The sequence below is a fragment of the Triturus cristatus genome, chromosome 6, assembly GCF_964204655.1.
Source record: "Triturus cristatus chromosome 6, aTriCri1.1, whole genome shotgun sequence".
In the NCBI taxonomy this organism is placed as follows: Eukaryota; Metazoa; Chordata; class Amphibia; order Caudata; family Salamandridae; genus Triturus; species Triturus cristatus.
In genome coordinates this window covers 1,208,712,066-1,208,735,565 of record NC_140589.1, presented here as the reverse complement: position 1 = coordinate 1,208,735,565, position 23,500 = coordinate 1,208,712,066, and the positions used below count along the sequence as shown (strand labels likewise).

Sequence of the window (23,500 nt, the reverse complement as noted above, 5' to 3'; positions counted from 1 at the left end):
TCATGGTGAAGTCTGGGAAAAGCAAGATCGAGGAACCCTCAAATTGTATATCGAGTCTCTCTCTAGCTTGCCTCAACGCAGCATCCCTGTCCCTTTAGTTCAATAATTTAGCAATAACAGGATGTGGGGGAGCACCAGGCGGTTTCCTAGGACCCAGGGAGCCTTGGGCACGACAAATATGGCTGAAAATGTGTCGCGACCCAGGAGTGTCACCAAGAGCTGCTCAACTAATGCCTCCATATTGCCCATTGCTGGAGATTCAGGAAGGCCTGTGATGCGGATATTACATCTCCTTGATCTAGCCTCCAAATCCTCTCCCTTGTCCTGCAGGACGGTAATGAGCTTCCCCATCTGTTTCTGGGCATTAATTGTTTCCATCTCAGCGTCTTCAGTTTCGAACACCAGTCTCTCCGCCATATTTAGGCGCTCACTATGCTCAGACATGCGGTCCATCCGGTAGGCCAGAGAGTCACTTTTGCCATTTATCGTAGACCAGCTTTTCTGTCTTGCCCTCAAAATTTGATGGATATCACCTTCAGACTCCTCGGTGTTATCACTCTGCACATCGGGAGACTTGTCAGCGCCTATATCCCTCTGTTTCGACTTGCGCTGCTCAAACTGCAGCTTAGACTGTGATTTGTCCATCTTGCCCATAGTCTTTAAATGTCCAAGCCCCACCACAGCTGCCACAAGGCTCACAGTCTCGTAGTACTCTGCCCACGTCAGCAAGGGTCCACAAATCAATCCGCTCAATATTCAGGTCCAGGCAAGAGTCCTCTGCTTAGTAAAAGCCTACACGGGTAGCACAACAGGGATACAAACAGGAGAAAACCATAGGGGGAAAGCCCAATCCCTGAGTCGTTAGTAGATCGTAGCAGTTGATAGTGGGCATGGGAACTCCCTAATCTATCTTCTGGTGCCAGACAGGACAGAGTAACAAGGCCCTCTGTGTGCAGCGATAACGTCTAAACATGTCCCTCATCAGCCGGCCAGCAATTTAAGTCTCCCCTCACCGATCCCTAGCAGTCTCACCAGGCCTCCCCCAGCAATCTGGAACCAGTATAACAGGGCCCAAATTGCTATCGCTGCAATTGCTGTCAGAGAGGCGGCTGGGGGCCGTCCACCGGTGTTTGCAGTGCACTCCCTGTCTGCCAGCAGGAGCGTGCTCGATCCGGGCAACGTCGTGGATATTGCCCAGCCGCTGACAACCAGGACCCAGCACCACCCGCCGTCCACCGGTTGGGCACAAAGATCGCTCACGTCCAATGTGGGCACACGGTTGCGGTTTTGGGCTACAGGGCAGCCATGCAGAAGCGTACCACACCTCGCCGCAAAAGCAGCTTGTCCGTGCCCAGACCGGTCAGCAACGAGCCAGATGCCGCCAGCCCCAAGGATGCCATCCGAGCAAGGTATGTGCTCCGCTCACCAGCGGAGGTCAGTACGGGCCACAGGCCCTGAGACTACTGGTGTCCGTGCTGCCACGTCTCAGCCGGTAATAGACTGCAGCACTCGTCTTCACTAGGCCCTTGGAGGCCGCAGCGCAGCCCCGTCCACCAGCAACTCGGACAGACACGATGAGCACGCCGATGGGCAATGCACCTCAAGTGCTTTACAGAGCGGCAGCGAGCATGTAATTTGTTGCTTGGATGTTGCCGGATTCCTGCCGGATAGTTACGATTGCATACGGAGCTCACCTAGAAAGCGGCCATCTTGAGACCAGGAAAATGAATTGGTGGGTTGTATGGACTTTGACTATGAGAAGGATAGCCTGGAGGAGGACGAGGTCTTGGGCAGTCATGTAATTGATAAGGCGTCACAGACGTGGTGGCAGCAAGGGGCAGGAAGGTCAGTGGGTGCTGGGGGCTGGATTTGTTAATCAGTGTCCACCTAGTGTTTAACAGGTTTAAGACACAGTATTGTCCAGATCCACTGACACCAGGTTGGCGGGCAGGTGACTTCTACTGGCAAGGCAACAGAAGCAAGGCAGCAGACTACGGAGCGGGTACTGACTTTAATGCCAGGTGAGGATGTAAGTGCCACTTTCTCTGCCACTGTTATGTTTTCAATTGTGGTGGAGGCTGAGAATGGAAAGTAGTAAACAACATGTCTACAGATGTACTGGTATGTTAAGGACACTGGGTTAGGCACGGAGGAGCGAAGCTCTGATACAAAGGAAGAAGGTACGCAAAAAAAGGAGGCTGTACAAAGAGATGGAGGATCTTGTGCACGGACAGGTAAGTCAGCAAGAGAACAACGAGGGGGCAAGGTCAAACACGGGAACTGATGCTGTGGAACAGATTGTGATGAGAGGTAGAAAGGTACGGTCAAAATAGCGGAGTTCAAAGAAAGAAAGGATTTGAAAAAAGTTTTCATACATGGTGACAAAACAGATGGGGGCACACAATCTGTTGTCCACCACAGAAAAGATCTGGCAGGGATTATATGTCGGAATGTTTAAGCTGTTGCATAGGGAGCTGAAAACTACAGAAAGGTCCAAGGAGGAAGAATATGACCGGTTCACTGTTAAAATATCGATGTAACATATCGCAGTAAAAATATTGAATACCAAAATATCGACTACCCAAAACTTGAACAGGTAAGTACAAAAATATAGATGTAAATAATATAGATTTTTTTTAAATATATATAACCAAAAATATAATGTATTAAATACGAATGTTATTTTTAACCAAACTAATTAAATTTAATTGACATTTTAACTAAATATTACAAATAAAATTAATTTAAAAAATATAAACACACAAACAATAATTTATACATATATTTACTTAAAAATAATTTAACAATTATCTTTATTGAATTTGTAAACTTTTAAATTACATAAACATAAAATTAATTATATCAATTTAAAATTTAAACATACCATTTTATAAGTAATTCTAACATTTAACTATTATAAAAATAATTACAACATACATTTCACAGTAAAATAAATACAACAGTAGGGAAAATGTTGGATAGCGGAGGGGTAAAAATTACTATTCCCACTCCAGTGACTGCAACAGTAGGAAAAGTGTTTGAAAACACAGGGGTAAAACTTACTATTCCCATTACAGTGAGTGCAACAGTAGGGAAAGTGTTGGATAGTGGAAGGGAAAAAATTACTATTCCAACTCCAAAGAGTGCAACAGTAGGGAAAATGTTGGATAGCGGAGGGGTAAACATTATTATTCCCACTCCAGCGAGTGCAACAGTAGGGAAAGTGTTGGATAGCAGAGGGGTAAAAATTACTATTCTCACTCCAGTGAGTGCAACAATAGGGAAAGTGGTGGTGGTGTTATATGGTAGGGAACAAAATAAATAAATTTATGTTTTAAATGTTTTTTTGGTTTTCAAATTTGAACGTAATTAATTATGATTTTACAAATTAGTATAAAAAAAGATTAATACACATTTGTTGAATGCACATTCTTTAACACTATAATATGCACAACACACCGAAAATAAATTAAACAATTACCAAAATTACTTATTAATTTTTTTTAAACTAATTATTGATTCCGAAATTTAAAAATAAATTACTTCTCACTCTTCTCATCATTTACACCTATAAACACCACAACACCCCTAACATTAATTGCACAATTACCATAATTAATTACTAATTAATTCAAAATAGTTAACTAATTAATTTATCAATTAAAAATAAACTACTTCCCACTCTTCTCACCATAACACAAATAATACAAATACAAACAATTCTTATACAAAAAATACATGCATCACAAACATAACATATTTACTAAAATACATAACATTAATACAAAAATTGACATTTTTAACATCTATATTTCTGCAAACTATATTAAACACTTCGATATGTTTTACATTTATATTAAATACACAAAATTGATATTCTGCATCACAATATTTTTCTTTCGATATTCTTGACCAACAATATTTTTAGCACGATGTTCTGGCTCGGCACCATATGACCTGCCCAAACGACCTAGGGTTCCCATGACAATATGAAACTGAACAGCAGTATTTTTGCTTTTCGCTAGTGTATATTTAGAAAAATCTCCAGAGCAGAGTGTGGTCCTATTTAAAAAGTTGGATGTTGGCAGATGCTTGCTCTGTATATGGTATACCACTTAGGGGCCGATTCCGATCTCGGTCGGAAGGGCACCGAATCGGGTTACGGCATTAACGAATCCGATTCGGAGGCTGATTTTCAGTCCGAGTCGTACACGGGTCGAAGTACGATGCGAACAAGCGCGAAATCTCCGTCCGAATCTTTTCCGGTTCCGAACCGCTCGGTACAACATGGTCACAAGCAAACCGTGGCGTGCAATGGAGACGTTTCACGACTGAGCTAGTATGATGCTCGATTCGGACAGCCAGATCGAGTATGAGCGTCCGGCTTGCAATAGCTCCCGGAGATGGACTTCGGGGGTCCGCGACGGACCCCCCCGTCACCCGCAGACTTACAACTCGGACACAGGGGGAGACCTATGGGTCTCCCTAACACAGGCATGTACGGTTCGGATGGCACCGACGCGTACCCACTTTAGGGGGCGCACTTGTCCGCGACGTACCCATTCAGTCAATGGGAGCCCATGTACGACCGGCTCCTTTTGACTTCTATGGGAGTTCGACTGAACCTAGTCCGACAGCATACGGCCGCATCGTACTTGCTCGGTCGGACTGCAGGACCCCGGCTCTTTTGGAAAACACTCCGGATCTGTCTCGGTCGGATTGCTGTCCGACCCGGATCGGAATCGGCCCCTTAATTGTAAAACTCATTACCCAATGTACAGTGTTAACGCATTATTTTTTTCTACATTTTGTAAAAGTTTTTCTCTTTTGCATTAAGGAGCACATTCAAGGACTTCATCTTGAAGTAGATTAGTGGTATAGTAATAATAATGTTACAAATATACTTTGCATGTTTTTCGTGTTCATCCAAGGATTCAGATGTTCAAAACGTTTTAAAGGGTTTCAGTGTAAGTACAGCCAAACAAGGATGGGTTCCAGGACATCTGGATAACTACATAGGGGGTTAATAACACACTCCACAGGACAACATGATCAGTGTCCAGGGCTGTTCCTTAGACTATGTAAAAAAAAAAAAAAAATCAAATAGACCTAGTATTTCTGTACTACTATTAGGTCTTGGACACAATGTCTACTCATGGTCTAGCCATCATTAAATCAAGGAATTGTGCTTTGGAAATTACATGGAAAATCACTATTGAAGAAGGGGCCATTATTCTGGCTGAGTCAGGTGTGTCGCACAGGCGTCGTAAGGTTCTGGATGTGTTACCTATGGTGCTTTTGAAGTCGGACATGCTCTCTCCTCCTTGTGAAGAGCCTTAATTAATCTACAAGTCAATATTAGGAAAATATTAAACCTATTTTGATTTGGCATTGTAGGAACCTGGATCTCTATATAGTGCACCCAAGTAAGGTATACTATGTAGAGTTAAGATGACCCTTCTTGCTTTACAGGGCTCAAATGACGACCACTACATGCTCTATTTTGTGGCAGTGTGGGTGGGAAGTTTAGGCTTATCAGAGGTTATTGCTAAGCATTTATATCAATTTAGATACCACAAACTTCGTATATAGGTATGTACTTTCTGTGTTATTGATTTTAGCAGGTAAGTCAAACATAAAATGTATTGCGTCTTTACGTGTAATGCTTTCCTATGAGTCGAATAACATTTACTGCATACAGATACTTGTAATGCATTTCCGTGGGACCCATTTCGTACGTGACACGTTTGAGGGATCAGGACCAAAGTTTCATCAGCCGGTTGGTCATATCTGCCCTGGTGAGGGTTCGCTGACAGAATATCGACCGCAAAATATTGCGATACATAAATATTGCAACCAACATATCGATTACAAAAATATTCTCATCCTATGTTCATAATCTGAAGTACAGAAATATCAACAAAAAAAATTTATGTAATTACTAGCATTATACTTAATATTATTTATTTTATGTACTTTTAAAAAATAAGTTAAATAATAACATTCAACAAAGTGAAACACATTAATAAATATATAATTTTTTAAACTAATAATTTTAATTTATATCAATTTCAAAAATTATATATTCTAAAAAAATACATATACTAATAAAATCTTTACTAAAACACCATTCTAATTAAAAAACAAAACAACTTTTTAAAAATTTGGTAAAAGATATTTCACTCATGAAAAAACAATAAATAAAATTATCATAATTTTGAATAAAAAAAACCAATTGAAAAAATATGTCATAAAATATAACATTTAATACATATACTATTCACACTAAAATGTATTTAAAACTATGCAAACTATTATAATAAAAATAGTTAAACGTACAATTCCCACTTTACGCAACGCATTTAGTAATATTTTTTTTTTTAAATCTCCCTCCAATAAATACGATAATAGTGAAAATGCTTATATTTCCTGCCGGTAACCACGTTACACCTAGTCCTACTCCCATTTATCTCTATTATGCAATCAGGCCCGTGTGCCTCGTAGACACACTCCCCTACCAATATAAAAAGACATCGGCCAGTACACAATACCTGTATGTACCAAGCCAACATAGCCAGTTGGCCGGGCCACCAGGAGGAAGGGTGAGCCGCAGTGGAGATAAGCGAGAGCAGGACTAGGAGTAATGTAATTACCGGTAAGTAATATTACCTCCACGTCCCTCTTGCTTATCTCCATTACGCAATGAGCCATACCAAGCTAAGGAAAAAAACAGGCCAACGGTCCAAGCATCATCCCAGAGCACCACAAAAGATGCCCAAATGAAGGGCAAACAAACAGAAAAGATAGGCCAGTCCCAACACTGTGGACCGAATCACGGAGGTACGCCCGGCCTCAAACACAGGAAAGAAGATGACCCACAGATAACGAGCCGAGGACCCCCGAGCCTGCAAGCCGACACAAAAGGCAACCCGAAAACAAAAGGAAGAAAGCCAGCAGAACCAGAAGGTGCAACACCCACAGATAAACGCAACAAAAGGACCGGTACAACAGACCCAGACTGATCAACAGACCCCAGCATTAGGACCGCTAAGCCCCTAAAGTCCAGCCGGAGTGCCAGAGAAACAGAAAGGAACCACGAGCACACCACGTCCCAGCCAACAGTCGACGCAGAGCACCGTAAGACCAGACAGACCCCCAAAAGGCACTCTCACAGAAGAGGCGACCAAAGCCGAGAGACCAAGGCACCATCGTCCACCATGCTCCATCTGCAAGACGCCCACTTGGGAAACACCCGAGAGGGCACCAGGAAAAAAGAAACCACAAGGCCACAGTCACCAACGGACTCGGAGATTCCAGACCCACCACCAACTCCAATAACAGAGGGACTAAAGGAACAGGACAGGCCGGAGGCACCAGAAAACCAGACTCACATCCCACTGAAACCGAACCCTGGAACAAGTCCTAGAGAGAGAAGCCACCAAGAGGCCCGGAGGTCAAGTAAACCGCAGAGCAACCCCCCCACATCCACAAACCAAAGCGGTAAACTATGTAAAAGAGGCGCCTGAACAGCCCCTAGGGCAACCCACACCCAGGTGATCACAGGATATAGCCCGGTCGCCAGGAACCAGAAAGGCTCAGAGATCACAGCGGACCCCCCAAACAACGCAGAAGACATGGACCAACGGGGACGTGCAGGAACTTAACCAGCAAAAAGAAGCAGGAACGAAGACCCAAGTGCCAACGGCAAATGTCCCTCCCCTGACCCAAAGCCGGCAGAACCAAGGGGGCCTGCCAGGGTACGGGAGCAGGGAGGCACTACAAACTAGTTTGGAGGAAAAGACGGGAGACCCGAACAATCCAACACACCCACTAGAAGGAAAGGCAAGCCCCCAGCAGGATTACCCACGGCAACCAACCAGCCACAGGACAGGTGCACACTGGCCACCCCAGACTAGGCACACAGCCAGAGGGACCTTGCAGGACAGCAGAAAAACAGACGCCAATCTCATCCAGGCAGAAACCACCCCACAGAAGGAAAAGAAATGGGGTACTGCATGCAGGAAAAACCCATGGGATGCAGGCAGCCAAGCTAGAAAAAGAGCCGAGAGAAGACCAACCGGACCAGGAGGGCAACCAAGCCTGGCAACCTGGTAAACCAAACAACCGGACACCAAACATGGAACCAGCAGGCCAGGACAGCAGAGGAGGCTGTCACCGATGCCCCACGAACCCGAAAGAAGCAGTGGCAACAAGAGGGGCCATGAAGGAACCAGGCAAGACCTCTGAACTCCTGTTCAGGGACTCTGCCCTCTGCCCAAGCAGCTCCGCTAGTGTCGCTGTCGCTGCCCCCTCACCTCGCCTAGTGATTAGGTGTGGTGCCTGGTGAGCGTTGATCCACCAGGATTCGTAATTGTGCCTGTATTGTAATAGTGATTCTGATGGATACATCTGCCAGTGGATTCCTCACCTTGTGAATATCCCCTGCGCCAGCATTCCACGGAACTTTTCTTTCCCAGCACTCCACGTCGACGTGGGCGACGTCACAATGCATCGGCTCCGCTCGCGACTCCGATCGACGTCACCGGAGCCATAAGAAGCCCATGTCAGCGTGATGACGTCAGTTCCTTTTTTTCCGCGCCTTCGACGCGCAACGTTTTTTTTCCAGTGCTAGTTGGCTACTTTGTAGTTTAGCCGTGTTATTCTGTTAATTCGAGTATGTCTTCATTTTTGAATATATTTTTTAAATTATATTAGATGTGGGTTGTGTTGGAGATTTTGGGTGCGAAGTTAAGTTATTCTTGATTATTTAATTGAATAAAATGTAAATTGTGTAACTATCATATTTTTAAAGGTACATTTTAGCGGCAGGTTTAGTTTGTAGGTCAAAATGGCTTGGCAGGTAGTTAAATAACTATTTGGTAATTAATCTTTATTAAAATGTTCAATTTAGTGATAATTTGCAAAATTCTATTTGCACTTTTTACATTGTATGTTTGGTGTTTTTGTGGTTGTAGGAGAACAAGGTGGGAAGTTTATTTAGCAGCTAAATTTAAAATAATTTATTTGATTTATTACTTGGGGCCACATTACGATCTCGGTCGGAAAGTAAACCACCTGACTTCTTGTCGGATACGGTTCCAACCGACTCGTGGTTAGCTGTTACGCCTGACTGATTATTATGCTTCCGAACACCGTTTGGAAGGACTCACATTGACTTAAATGGCAGCCTGTGTTCCTACCAACAGCACAGGTGCCTTTATGGGGAAAATGGGTGTTTGCAGAAAACCTTGCACCCTGTGGCGGTGACCACACTGCATTATTTTACAGGGGGGTTCCTTGTCTACCCCCTTGACTCCAAACCGGAGGACTCAGGATGAGGGTGGCCCTACTAGTCACTTTACCACAGCCTTTTCGTGTCGGCCCGACTCAGACATGCTGTTTGAAGCCAACATCGTTATTGCTCATCTGGAAATGCAGTCTGTAGGGTTGTATGATGCGGGTCTGACCGACATGAATGCTCCGAGAGCTGATCATAACCGATTCGGAAAGACCATTTGGTTTGAAATCCCACCGTGAACATTGTAAGTGGTCGGAAGGTTTCTGACACTGTATAGGGGAATCCAACTGTTGGGAGGCGGCTTTACGCCTGACATCGTAATGAGGCTGTTAATTGTAATTGAACACTTAAAGGTTATCAAAACCGGCATGAGCGTTGAGTAGTCATCTACCCGTCGCGTTACCAATTAGAGTGCCATTGTGCTAATCCTCCCGGATAAGGTTTAACACACCTATTTCTGAAGCTAATTCTGCCGCAACTAGTTGAATTACGGATCGAAACTTTCAGTTTAAGTATCCATGCAATAGATGGTTGGAGGCGTGTTTTGGGAGCCACGAATGGTGACGTGTGAGCCAGTAGCTCCGCGCCGGCCCAACAACTTTAATGCCGTAATCAAGCCCTAGCCCGCAACGCCCGAGATTGAAACGGTGGCGCAGGAAGGGGAAAGTCTGCTGCATCAATTGAGACGCTTTGATTCAAGGCGAGAGGAAGAGACGCATTATTACGAGGCTTCATCTGCCCCGTCGCCACTGATCGCAATATAGTGGCAGTGATGTGTGGATGTAGAGATGTGGCCCTCCCTCCCTGCTGGTAACATGAGGTTGTGTCTTGTTGAGGGCCTGAAGGACTGCTGAGCTGACTGCCTGGATCCCGTGAACCACACGCTTTGCCGAAGATCAGGCCGTGAGTGTTGGGAGCCTGAATTGGTCACCGTCCCAGAACCAGTTTGGGAGCGGAGGGCTGAGGCCTGCTGCTGGTGCGTACCACCGGATCTGCGACGGGAGGGAGGAGAGATTAGCCACTTGATTAGCTCCTGCGACACCGCCTGCACCGGAAAAAGGTGATGCACCTTGGGGAGCCGCACAACTGCCCAAAACTGCATCAGTCCGATCTGCCTGAGGGGAGAGTCCTGTACTTGTCTGCAACCCTCAACTGAGTGAGAAGTTGAGCCCTGCCCCAAACACCTCGTAACGAAAGTAGGACTTGGGGCGGGTGAGGTGGTCTGCACTAGAGACTTCAAACCTCACCGCCCAGTTGACAATTTTGCCCAGGTGGAGGGAGGCAAGACCTGACAGCCCTCCACAAAATCAGGGAGATGCAAGATACTGGGGCCTGCAAGCTGGAAAAATCACTGGACGCCACTAGTGGGGAAATGCAGCGGTGTTCCTCATTGGACCTAGTAACTGGAATGTGAGAGTACTCATCCAACCCCATGCGTGGCCTGGAGGGGCAGGCCTGCGCCTCCCATACTGCTAAACCTCGATCTCCATCATGACCCCCACAACCTGTGGAACTGGGGGGTGGGCTCAGAGGACAGAGATCTAGCCCTGCCTCGGATACACCGCGGAGGAGGGTCAGCTTGAATTGTTAGGGGCACGTCCACTCGCATAAGCCCTTGGGGACAACTATACATTTTGTTTGTTTGGAGTTATTGCCCCTTCCCCCCCGTGGTCGACAACCACCCCCTTGGTGCCTGGAGATTAGCCCCGCTGATGACACTCTTAAGTACACGATAAGACCCTAACATGGGTAAACCCAGTACGAAGGCGTATAAAGGTGCAGACCCTCCACAGGTCTCGGAGGCAACGCCATCAATGGCCGACCCAGTACAAGGGTGACTAACTAAAATCCTGGAAGCGATAGTGGACACCAAACCTACCTTGCACAGGGTCCCTCCTCGCCCCCCACACCCCCCCTCGCTCCCCCACCACCCCCCGGCTTCGGGGCGCCCAGCACACGCAGTGGTAGCGAAACCCCTGCACTATAAAGATCGACATCCTACTGCAGAAGACACGTACGGATGGCCCATTCACCGTGGACAACTCCTGGGTCTCAAGTTTCTCCGACTACGCCACTGAACTACAGAGAAGATCAGCCTCATATTTGGCAAAAAAAACCACTTTGAGATGAAGGCTTACAATACTCTGAAGTTCCCAGCTCGTCTTCGTATAATACTAGATGGGAAAAATTACTTTTTCAGCCTGGGAATGGTTTGAATCCTACAAAGGTGATAAAGACCCAGGTACAGTCTTTGAGCGCCCACTAACTATAGCGTAACCAGGAAAGAACACAGACCCATTCAAGACGGAAACCACCAAAAAGACCGAGCCCACCCCAAACTGTGAAGGAGAGCTGCAGCCCTACAAGCGGTGGCTGACCTCATGAAACCAACTGACTGTCTCAGAGCCCGGAACTAGATCCCTCAAATGAAATGATAGCTCAGATTCGGACAATTACGAAGCAAATAGTGCCATAATGCCAGATGTTACCGCTAGAACAGGTGATGACCTATAGCCAAGTAGAACCTCCACATTAGGGGTCCAAAAGGAGAAGACATCATGAATCGTATCACCATGACAAAGGACACTACTGCTGGAAACGTTGAATGCATGGACTGGCATTGGCTACGTCGGACACAGGACTTCGTGAAATAAACAGTGGTTTGTCCATCAATAGCCTGCCCCTGTGGAAAGCTCCACCCACCCATGGATGGAGCCTGCCGAAGTCTTGGACAATTGGCCTATAGGTTGGGCGGCTGGCCGTTGCCAGGCTGCTCCGGGGAGAAGGGAGTTTTGGTTTGTGGGAATTTTAGTTTTCATATCCATGTTTTGGGTTTTTATGTGCAAGTGGGGCCCTGGCCCATCGCCTCTGTGTGTGGAGGGAGGGGAGGCAGACCTGGATGCCTCTATTCTTACAATGCCCAAGGAAAGGCTTACACTATAATGTGTAACATAGAACATTAGTCGAATGGGCTCTACCGTCAAGCATCACAATATACATAGATATCTGCGCATGAGGGGGTGCAGATTGAACTCCTCCAGGAAACACACACTACCTGTGGGTAGGGTGAGAAGCTGCGCAGACGATGGAGAGGGCAGGTATTTGCAACCTCTTATTCTGCATACGCGAGAGGGCCATTGATTTTGATCAGAACTGGCATACCATTCGAACCCTTGCACGTACTGTTTGGTAGAGAGGGTAGATATGTAGTGCTGAAGTGCAGAATTTATGGACAGGAACTCACATTGGGTAGTATACATGCCCTTAATCAAGATCAAGTGCAGTTCCTCCGTAGGCTTTCATGCTCCTTGACTGCGGTGCTAACCCCAGCGTACTACTGGGAGGGGGCTTCAATTGTGTTGCTGACATGGTTCTAGATTGCTCTCACCCCCCACTGCCGAGTGCCCAAATACATAAAACTGCGGCGGTGTTCCAAGATTGGAGAGGACACTGGAGGACATGCCAGAGACCGAGACTACTCATTACTCGCCCTTACATCACTTGCAAACAAAACTGAACTTCTTCTTGGGTACACTGGGCCTGAGTCGCTTAGTAACACACAGAATATTTGGGGCGGACGCTTTCTGACCATAGTCCCCTTTTGCTAGCAGTCCAGCCGGAGGAACACCGCCCGCCAATTCCAATGTGGCGGTTGAACACTCTGGGTCTTTAATATACTTGTTTCAGAGCGACCATAGGCACAGCTATAGACTTCTACTTCGACAGCAACAGACAGACTGCCTCCAATACACTGATAGAGTGGGAGGCTTTCAAGGTAGGACAGAGGGTGAAATGTGTGGGGGAAACAGTGGGAGCCCAGAGGGAACTTCACCTGGAAAGTGGACACCTAAGAAGGTGACCTACATAGACAGGAAAACTAACAAGGAACTAGAGTAGACACATCCAACTCCCTCAAACATGCACGTCATATCAAGCTCTTGACCGACAGCTGTGTCACGACTTTAGGAGTTACCTCACCTAGGTGCAAGAAGTAGTTTGGGGGTTGGGTAGGTTGTGGCTTGGCTATTTTAGCCGGAGACGCGGGGATCCCCAAACGCAAATTATACCTCCTGAGGGCGACCCATTTTATGGTCCGTAGGCCCTTCATGCCTTATTTTGTGACTACTATTCATCACTAAGGCACCTCCCCTCATATACAGAAGGAATTCCTGAAGTTGCTGTGCCCCCAAATCCTTGATGACCACATAATTGACATGCTGGTAGGGCTTCTGACAGTCCCCGAGATCCGGGCTGTGAGTAAAGACCCCTGGACCTGACTGTCTCCCGGACGAATTCGACTCAACTTACACTGCACAGCTTCTGCCGCAATTGGAGAAGCTCTACGCAGAATCCCTGAAACTTTGATGCCTGCCAGAGACCACAGGCGATGTGCTGGTCATCCCCCCTCCCCAAAAAGCCTAAACAGGTGGCATAAGTCGAAGACTTCTGGGCACTTTCTATGTTAAACATGGATTTCAAGATCGTTGGTAAAACCCTGGCGCTCTTCCTCCTACCCCACGTGCCGACCCTGGTTCTCGCTGACAAGAATGGATTTATTCTGGCCAGGAACACATCATACAGCCTGCGAAGGATGTACTTGATGCTGTTCCATGCAGATACTTGTTATTTACAGCATGCAGCCTTCTTGTTGATAGATCTCGAGAAGGCCTTCAACCTCATGCAATGGGACTACTTGCTTGAAACTATTAGACACATGGGTCTGGGGGAAAGCTGGGTAAACTGGGTGAGGGTGCTTTATGAACGTCCCACAGCTAGGATACAGACAGGGAAAACTGTCCCACAGTATGAGATCTTCCGAGGAACACAAAAGGGATACCCATTGTCACCTCTGTTGTTTGCACTGTCAATGGAACCATTGGCAGCATCTTTCCACCAAGGCGGGGAGGGACTAGGCATCCCATTAGGGGGTAACACTCATAATATCTCCCTGTACGTAGATGACTTATTGATATACCTCAGTGACGCAATGGTGTGTACCAATACTGCACTGCGCCTGATAGAGCAGTTTGGATTGCTGTCTGGCCTCAAAGTTAACCGTGGCAAAACTTAACTCTTCCCCATCTCTGCCAATGTGATTCACCCATTCGATTTTATGGTGGGCATTACTGGGCCCCCACAACCTTCAGTCATCTGGGGATTCCGGTCTTCCACTCGATGGACTACGTACGTGAAGGTAATCTTGGCATGGCCCTCCGGTCTCCGAGATCAAATGTTTCCTTCTGGTGCACTCTACAACTGCCGATCATGGCCTGGGTTTCCCTTGCAGAAATGGTCATGCTGTCTCGCCTGCTGTACTTTTTCAGCAATCTCCCCATAACCGTTCCTGCTTCGTCGTTTGGACAACTAGATGCTCTACTGCGAGATATGATATGGTAAAAAGGGAGGAGGCGGTAGCCCTGTCGATCCTACAACGCCCACCCGCGGAGGGAGGACTCTGAGTGCTTAAATTCGAGCTCTACTTTTTAGATTCTCCACTCCAGTGGCTGGTGCAGTGGTTGGCAGATATGGGCACAGTAGGCACTGACCAAGGGATCCGTACGTATCTGATGCTGGCAAAGATGCTAGACGCGGACAACACCATCTCATCTATCCCTGCTGCAGACCACGGCTCTACGCTGCTGGAAACGCTGCCTCTTTAAAGAATGAAAATCTCCCCTATATACCCCGGCCCTGCCCCTGGTGGGCCTCACCCACGGGAACACCAAGCAGATACTAACCCCAGCAATGTTGAAGCCCTGTAATAATGCCAGACCATAACTGGTGGGGCATTGCTACCAGCAAGCAACCCTGGCTCCATTTGAAGACCTACTTGAGAGCTACGACCTACTAACAGGCCAAATCTTAACCTATGAGATAATACTGCGCACCTTTTGAGGACTATGGGAGGGAGCCAACAGAAGCTTAAATCACACTCGATATTACACTCTGTCCTTACATTAGGCACTGCAAGACACCAGGTAAAATGGTTCTATACATCGCAACTGGAGATGGTCTGCACAACCCTAACGAAACTGCGCACCTGTTGAGAGACTGCTCTGGATAGACACATCACAGACCCAGAATGGTCCAAAATGTTGCCATACCCTAAGAAATTGTTACGCAATACTAGATTGAAGTACACACAGTTCAATTACATAAACATGACACCTCACAAACTTCAGCTTGCCTTTGGAGACACTGGATACAAATGGCAAATATGCGACTGTGCAGACGCAGACTTTTTATACATGACTTGGGATTGTGGCCCACTACGCTAGTTCTGGGAGGAAACAATACAACTCATGTGTGCAGCTGTGGGGCGCATACTTTAACCTTCAATGGGAGTGTTCCTGTTGGGGCTCTTTCCCTGTTCTCCTAAAAGGAAATTGGGAAACCGATTCCTAGATTTAACCCTGGTCTTAGCCTGGAGAAGAATAGCACTGGCCTGGGAATTCGTACATGGACCAGCAATGGAAGCCTGGAAACACGATGTAACCCATTGGGCGGGGGCAGAAATCATAGTACTGACGAGGTAAAAGGTGCTTGGATTGTGGCAACTCACCCTTGCCGACCTCCGGAAAGATACTGGAGGCATGGGAAAACACAGACCGAGACAGGTGCGACATAGGGGGGGAGCGAAGAGGGAACACATACGAGCGGCGAGGAGGATGACCAAAGGTATGACGCCTAAATGAAAACACTGAGTTGACCTTCATAAAAACACTACTGCAAACAGACCCTGATATACCACACGACAATGGCCAGATAGGGACTGCACACACTGCCCAGCTCACACATAAAACTTGGGGACACTGTGAACTTACGGCCCGACATGTGGATAATGACCCACTGGTGGTCTAGCGCTCACCCGGCCCCCGCCTCCCATGCCCCACACACCCTGCTTAACTTATTAGCAAATACACAACCCTTGGCCCCACTGCACAGTTAGTTAATTACATAGTATGATTCACGAGTTGTATAGTTTTTTTATTAAATCTGTGAGATATTTACAGACTGGCATATAATATGTGATAGTATACAATAACCGTAAAGTTTCAGGCAAAATAAGACTAACATATGAGACTATGATTCATGTGTAAGAACTTTAATGGATAACCTGCTCTGTGGCTTCTTCGAAATGTAAATAAAGTTAGTACAGGACGATTTTATATATTCTATATGCCAAATAAGTGCTGTATAGTGATATATCACTAATTGCTGAACTATACAATTATGGATGTATATTAAAATAAATGCCAATAAAAATGTTTGGGAAAAAAAAAGGTATCCATGCAATAGATGCCTGGACTTAGCGGGGACAGGGGCGGAGAAGGGAGGAAAAACGTACTTCATGCAAAACTCAGTCGGGCTTAAGTTCCCACCAGAGTGGGTCTCTTTAGTTCGAGTGTGACGTGCTGGTCAGGTAACCTGGCAGTGGTTTGTATTGACAGTATAGTTAAAAAACCCTGGAAAGCGGCCGGTGACTAGAATGCTAACTGCAATCTGGTACGCTAGTGCGTCTAGGCATGTAAATTAGTACGCGGATTCACCAGCAGCAGCTATGGAGAGCCGTTCTATACAGTGGACTGCTGTGTTGTGCACATGCGTGAGTTTAGCAAGTAATTTATTGTGTAAATTCAGAGACCCAGTTACCTTAGAGCGGCACAATACATGCTGCAGCTATAAGGGGCCTTCCTCAGGACCCATGCCCTACATACCAAAAGATAGCCCTTACAGAGGTGCAAAGGACCTTGCCAATTGTGGCACAATTAAGCATTTACATACATTTTTGGGAAATAATACCGGCACTGTGGCACCTGGTTAGCAGGAACCCAGTGCTCTTCAGTCAAAGATGCATCAGATATCATGCAAATCATGGGGCTAGCCATGTCCAAAAGGGGCACTTTAATACAGGCCTTTCCAAAAAAAAATCCTCAACATGACTAGGGGCCTGATTACAACTTTAGCGCAGCAGCAACGGCATAATGCAGCCTCTGCTGCACAAGCACCGCCGACCGTATTACGAGTTGCAAATGTGCAGCTCGTAATATGGTCGGCAGTTCTTTGGCCTTTTCCATGGTGATGCACCCCAATAGGAACTGCCAAAAAGTTCCAGCAATGCATGGGCGTTGACTTCCATGCTGTGCTGGAACTGTGGGAAATACAGGGGGGGGGACATGTTTTGCCCCCCAAATGTACACCCTGTAGTACTAGCAGCACCAGCTTTTTCATGGTGGGCCTGTGCCATGAAAATGCTGGTGGTGCAAGAACTAAAAAATATGCTGCCTCGGACTGCGCCAGTCCCTGCTCAGTATATTGCGTTGTGGCGCTGCAGCACCACCGCCACTGTTCCCTGGCGCAGCTTGTGTTCCACCGGCGCCATTACGACTTTGTAAGTTGTAATCTGCAGTACAGTGAACCGTCCCCATCCCTCACCCTCCTCCCGTGCCACCGCAAGACGGCCAGACTTGTAATCAGGCCCTTAGTTAGCAAAGCTAAAACTTTTGTTATGCCTAATAAGCAAACTGTCTAACATATTTTTGTTTTATTTGTTCCCTTTTCCCAGCAGGTACTATGTATTTAATTCTTCAGATGGATACATTTACAATGCTTTCAAACAGAAGAGGCAACCTTACTAAAGCAATAAGGCTTTCAATGTAGTTATTAATGATCTTTGGAGTATTAAATGCAGAAGTATAACCCCATTATGCTCTTAGTGGATCGAATAGAAATATCATGATACGTAGGAGGTAGAATCTTAATGTGTTTAAAATAATATAAATATTTGTTGTGCTCATTGTTCTGGTTTTAAAAGTAAAAGTTTAATTTCATATTTATCTACCAATTGTAGCACCCTTTTTGTACAAAAGTGAAAAGATTACTGTAAACATTTGAAAAGTGAATTGTGGTTTTCCTTTATACTGTCTTGGGTGTGTCAATCATTTTTGAATATGCAACTACAAGGTGATTTTTCCTCGTCATCACTGACAAAGAGAGTCTGGCTTTGCGTAACAACGGAAAAAGGTCCATTTTCAACATTTAAAATAATGTAAATGCATTGGAAACTACTGCCATTTTTTAAAGATTTTTTTTTATTGCAATAAAGGCTTGGTTTTTTACTTAAGGTGTACATATATGTTTTTTTTGCAAATTTTCAATTCATCATCTAATTTCAAAGAAATAAAGAAAAGTGGTGTTTATTTGTTTCCTGTTGCTCACTCTAAAATAAGGTGTTTCGCTGTAATTATTATTTATTCATAATGATTGTGGTTTAATATTTAAATGTCTGTTAAAATCTCACTGTTGTATTCATTTTTGCCCTTAAAATAAATTTCAGTTAGTATGTAAAAATTAAGTATTACCTGGGTATTAATGTACTACCCCGCCCATTACCCCTATATCCCTTATATCCTGTCACTAAAGGTGAATATAGTAGTGCAATTAAATTATTGAAGTGTAATGCTAAAATTAAATGTATTTAAAGACCAAGGGGCATATGACGAACTCTATCATATACCCTCCAACCTTAGGTCAGAGGCTTTACGACGATATCGCCTGTTTTATTTCTGACCAGCTGATTACAATGCAGCCGGTCAGAATTGAAACTGGCTGGTCATTACAGCTGAATTGAGACAGGCTCTAGGAACCCATTGGCCATTCGGAGACCGGACTGTAGTCCCATAGGAAGGCGTTTCCACCTTCAGTATTAGGATTCTTGTTTTCCCACAGTCTTTCTGACGTGGGAAGCCTGATGGAAAGCGAGTTTGGGGGCCCCGTTGCCCTTGCTTCTCCACCTTGAGGTTCCTGCCAAGGAGTGCAGGGATTAACACAATCTCTGATTGGGAGTTTGTGTTATGCTCGGTTTACGGGTGTAACACAAGCTCCCATAGAGAAACCGGAGAATGTGACCGTGCATGGTGCGGTCTCATCGTAATAGCGGTGTCTGACATCGTAATCGTGTCCCTAGTAATTAGTACTCTGGAATTAAAATTTATGCCTGGGTATTAATACAATTTCATCTCCCGTTACCATAATATTATTTGCACTTTGTCCCTAAAAGTGTTAAATTTGGGTTTAAAAAAATGTATGTTTAATAATTTTTTCAGTTAAAAGCCTATTAATTAGTACACAGGTATTAAAATGAATTCTCTTTCCTAAAGGTGAATGTTCATCAGTTCCAAAATATATTTAAGTTTAAAGATTAAATAAGGTATATTGTGGTGACATCCACAGGTGCTCAGGGTTTCCAACAAAATAAAGACGGAGGAGAAAAACCTAAAATAAAGGCTTACTCTCTGAAATGGCTTCCTTAACCATAGTAAAAGGATGGTTGCACCCCAATGTACAGTGTGCTACAAATATGGGCACAACAAGGGTAAACGCAAATGTCCCATAAGGGCACACCCCTCTACCTGTGGGCAGACACCTGGGTTGTCTAGTGTAGTGATCGTGATGGAGGTAGTCACAGTTACTTTTGGGGGTGACAGGCAGAGGTGACCCTAGTTTCCATGGATGATAGAGGAATAGAACCATAATCCAACATGCCTTCAAATGCTTCCAGATATGGGCAGTGGGACACCATTAAGAGGTGGAGGCTCTGTGAGACACCGAAGCCAGCATGAAAACTGTCAAGTGTTAGCTGTTGACTGCAGAGCAGGTCCTAACAAACACATTACACAAAGTCCTAATTTTCTGGCACCCATGCGAAACATCTACCAGTGTCTCCAGTCCCATTTGAGGGGTGGGGGATCGTCATAGGTTTGCAGGTCAATGTTGTTAACATACAGCTTCACAATATAAGCAAAGTCTTGAAATAGAGAACGCAGGATTGACGCTCATGGTAGATGGGGGGACATGGCCTTTCGATTGAAGCTAAGCATGGATTAAAAGTTATTAAAAAGCTGAAATGCTCCAAGCTCTGCTGGGTTGAAACAGGTGAACTCCAAGTGGGTGAGATAGCAGATCAGCGGTTGCCAAATCTAATGAAATGTAACTTCTATGTGAGGTAAGTTGTGGAAAAGTTGTTGCATCACCATCCCCTCCCATGGGCGGTGAAACATTAAATTATTGGGAGGGCAGTTGTATTTTTCAACTATATTAATACCAGCTGTGCAGCATTCAGTATGTGGCTAATAAGCTTCCAGTCAGCGTGGGTTATTGCTTTCAAGGCAAGGTATTGCACACCTAGTGTAACTGTGGTGGTAAGAGGCAGGGAATGGTTCCCCTATGGTGACCTTGTTCCAGAATCACTTTCCAATATGTGGTAATGAGGCTGCAGGAGCATCGGAGGTGGTAAGTATATCCCACTACTAGCACACACTGATGGCAGAGGGAAGATGTTGATGGGTATATGCTGGACAAGTAAGCTGGTGTATAATACCATTGAACCATGATCTTGTAAGCCATTTACCTGTGGGATAAACTGCGGTAAGTTTTAGGAGTCTCACCAAAGGGTTTCCTATTGCTTAGACGAAATGCCCTCTATATTGGAAGTCTGCAAGAAAGTTTGAAATCTGTGGGTTTGAGGGGGTGTGGAGTGTTGAATGGTCCGGTATATGTTGGAAATTAGTCCCTTAGAACCGTCATGTTTGCAGTCATTTTTCAGATGGAATATACAATATGGTAGCCCTATAATAATTAGAGGGGTGCAACACTCAATGATACAGCTGGCGATACTCCAGCCTGGTCGTTTCAGGGTGATGGTAATCAGCCTTACATTGGTCAAAAAACGTTATGGAGGCTCCCACAAAGATCAAATTTGCATGCAATCAGACTGAGGGGGAGGAGAAGATACTAAGCCCCTCCATTATTCCCAATCTGTCCTATATGTTGAGCACTGTTCTAGTGGGCATAGCTGTTCAGACTGTTTTTGTGCTACCAACATAGACATATATATACACACACACACATACCTATAGGTGCTGCACAGTCGAGCGTGCTGGCATAGCCATGCTAGAACCCGGATTGTCCGGCAGGCCACTGCCAGATCCATGTGGATCCCATTTTTCACACTCTAGCGGACCACCCAAGACATGTAAGTGGGCGGCCAAATAGTGCTAGAGAATATTAGGGCAGACCAGTCTACCGCTTTCTCTAGGGAAGAGTTGCAGATCTTTTGGCTGCTTCCCATTCTGGATAAAAGAGTGAATGCCCTGTTGTATGTGAGTGTTATAATCTTGGGTGATATGAGTAGGCAGGGACTGGAAAAAGATATATGGCCCATGGGATGACATTGATTTTTATGGCATTAATGTGAACCACTTAAGAAACAATGAAGGGTTTCCAATGTCTTAGATCTGCTAGGATGGACCTTCGGAGTTACTGCCATTTGGTCTGTGTCTAAGAGGACCGCGTAGGGCTAGATTATCACCCAAATATCTAATTGCGTTGGGTGCCCATTGTAACTGCGTTATGGCTTGCAGAGTAGGGAGGTCTTGCCCGGCTATAGTTCGATTGAGCATGCAAGATTTAGTAATGTTGATTTTGAAGACCGATACCGCCGCAAATGTGGCACGTCTGTCAACTATAGGCAGTAGAGAGGTAGTGGTCCAACAGAAGTAAGCAAGGGATGATTTGCAAACAAGTTAACCTTATGATCTCAGCCACCAAAGGAGATGCCCACAATAGCAGGATTGCAGCAGATGGAGATGGCAAATGGTTGAGCTGCTAGGGCTTAGAAAAACCCGCTGACCAGCATTTTTAGCATGTATCTCGTCTATAGCTTTATTGATACCACTAGAGGTCTTTACGTTGGTAGGCATAGACTTGACTGTGTTCTAGTTTAGTTATAATACACCCTGCCAGGGGAATTGGAGAAGGAATTTTGTATAGTCAGTAGTTATCCACAGGTAACTGAATTCAGGTACCTTTTTCACTTGTATTAGCAACCTTTTCCTTCCCTTCCACAGAATCATTGCATACGTTATCCTCAAAACATGGTCTAACCTGCACTTTGTCGATAATACTCTCTGTTAAGCGGATGCACCTCCTTGATGTGGCCTTGGTAGCAGTTACCTTTCCCCACACAGAGCATGACTAACCCAGGGACCAATTAAGATGCGGCCTGTCAGGGCTGCGAACATCGAGCGAAGAACTACAGCCCAGATCGTATTCTCGTTTTTGATTCTGTACAGACAGACCCTTTTCAATAAATTAGTTTGAAAGTGAGTCCAATTTGTTTTTGAAAATATAGTACAACGGGCATTGATAGCCCGTCAGCCATTCAGAAGTCCTGCAGTAATCACACCCCCTGCTATATTACTGTCGAGAAATTACAATGGCGGATTACCACTGCCATTCTGTGCAGGCCTTTCTGACACTGAAAAGCATTGGGAATCTATGTTTGTGGCCCCCCAGGATGTACAATATGAGTGAAAGGATGCAGATTGGCAACCTAGGGGATACCTGTGACTCACTACTTTAGATCAATGGATACAATAGGCGTTAAATTAAGGTACCTGCGCCCGGGTGCAGAACTGAAATGCACCCATGATCTTTACAATGAGAGCATGCATTGCTTAATTAATGCAAGCTTTAATTGTAATGCAAAGGATTGCGACCGAACAAGGTTGAATGGCATTGCACTTGCGGAGCTGTAACCAACTCCAGATGGTCATTCAGTTACTGTTCATAACCAATGTGTGATGGTCTCCGGTCTGTCAGGCATCGGAATATGCCCGTCAGACAGGATTGTGTGGGTGCTGTGATACTTGCAATTAAGACAAATCCCACAACCCAAGTAGCCACTTGACACAGAAAAAAAATGGTGTGACCATCCTGTTATTGAATCCCTGGTGCTCAGATCATTGTGGACACAGATAGAACCAATGGGTAGATATGTCTAAGTAAAAATATGGACAACAAATAAGGTCCTGAAAAAATGGTAAGTTTTCTGCTTTCGGATGTGAAAAAGTGGGCTTCCTTGCCAAAATTCACAAACTACCTCTTTTTTTTGGCAACCGAGATTTGCAATGTCTAGAGTGCTCATGGTTGTGTGTTTCTGTGTGGGAGGGACCTTGACACAGATGGTAATTTGATGGTGCTACCCCAGCGGAACAGATTCCTGTTATCTGACATTAGAGATGTTAATGCCATGACAGATCCCTGTTGAAAGACACACCAGAGAGGCAAAGACCACCCTTTGACCTTATGCCTCCAAAGCACAGGTTTCCATATCGACTAATTTTTACTCCCTAGCGCGCT

At 45.3% G+C, this 23,500-nt stretch overlaps 1 long non-coding RNA gene across 1 annotated transcript in view; it reads left to right on the top strand.

Moving 5' to 3' along the window:
* LOC146821175 (uncharacterized) overlaps nucleotides 1-18,515 on the top strand; it is a 56,992-nt gene extending 38,477 nt beyond the window's left edge. The window contains exon 3 of the long non-coding RNA XR_014963124.1: nucleotides 17,865-18,515. This is a non-coding gene — a long non-coding RNA (uncharacterized LOC146821175). The remainder of the gene's footprint in view (nucleotides 1-17,864) is intronic.
* Nucleotides 18,516-23,500: the final 4,985 nt, after the last annotated feature.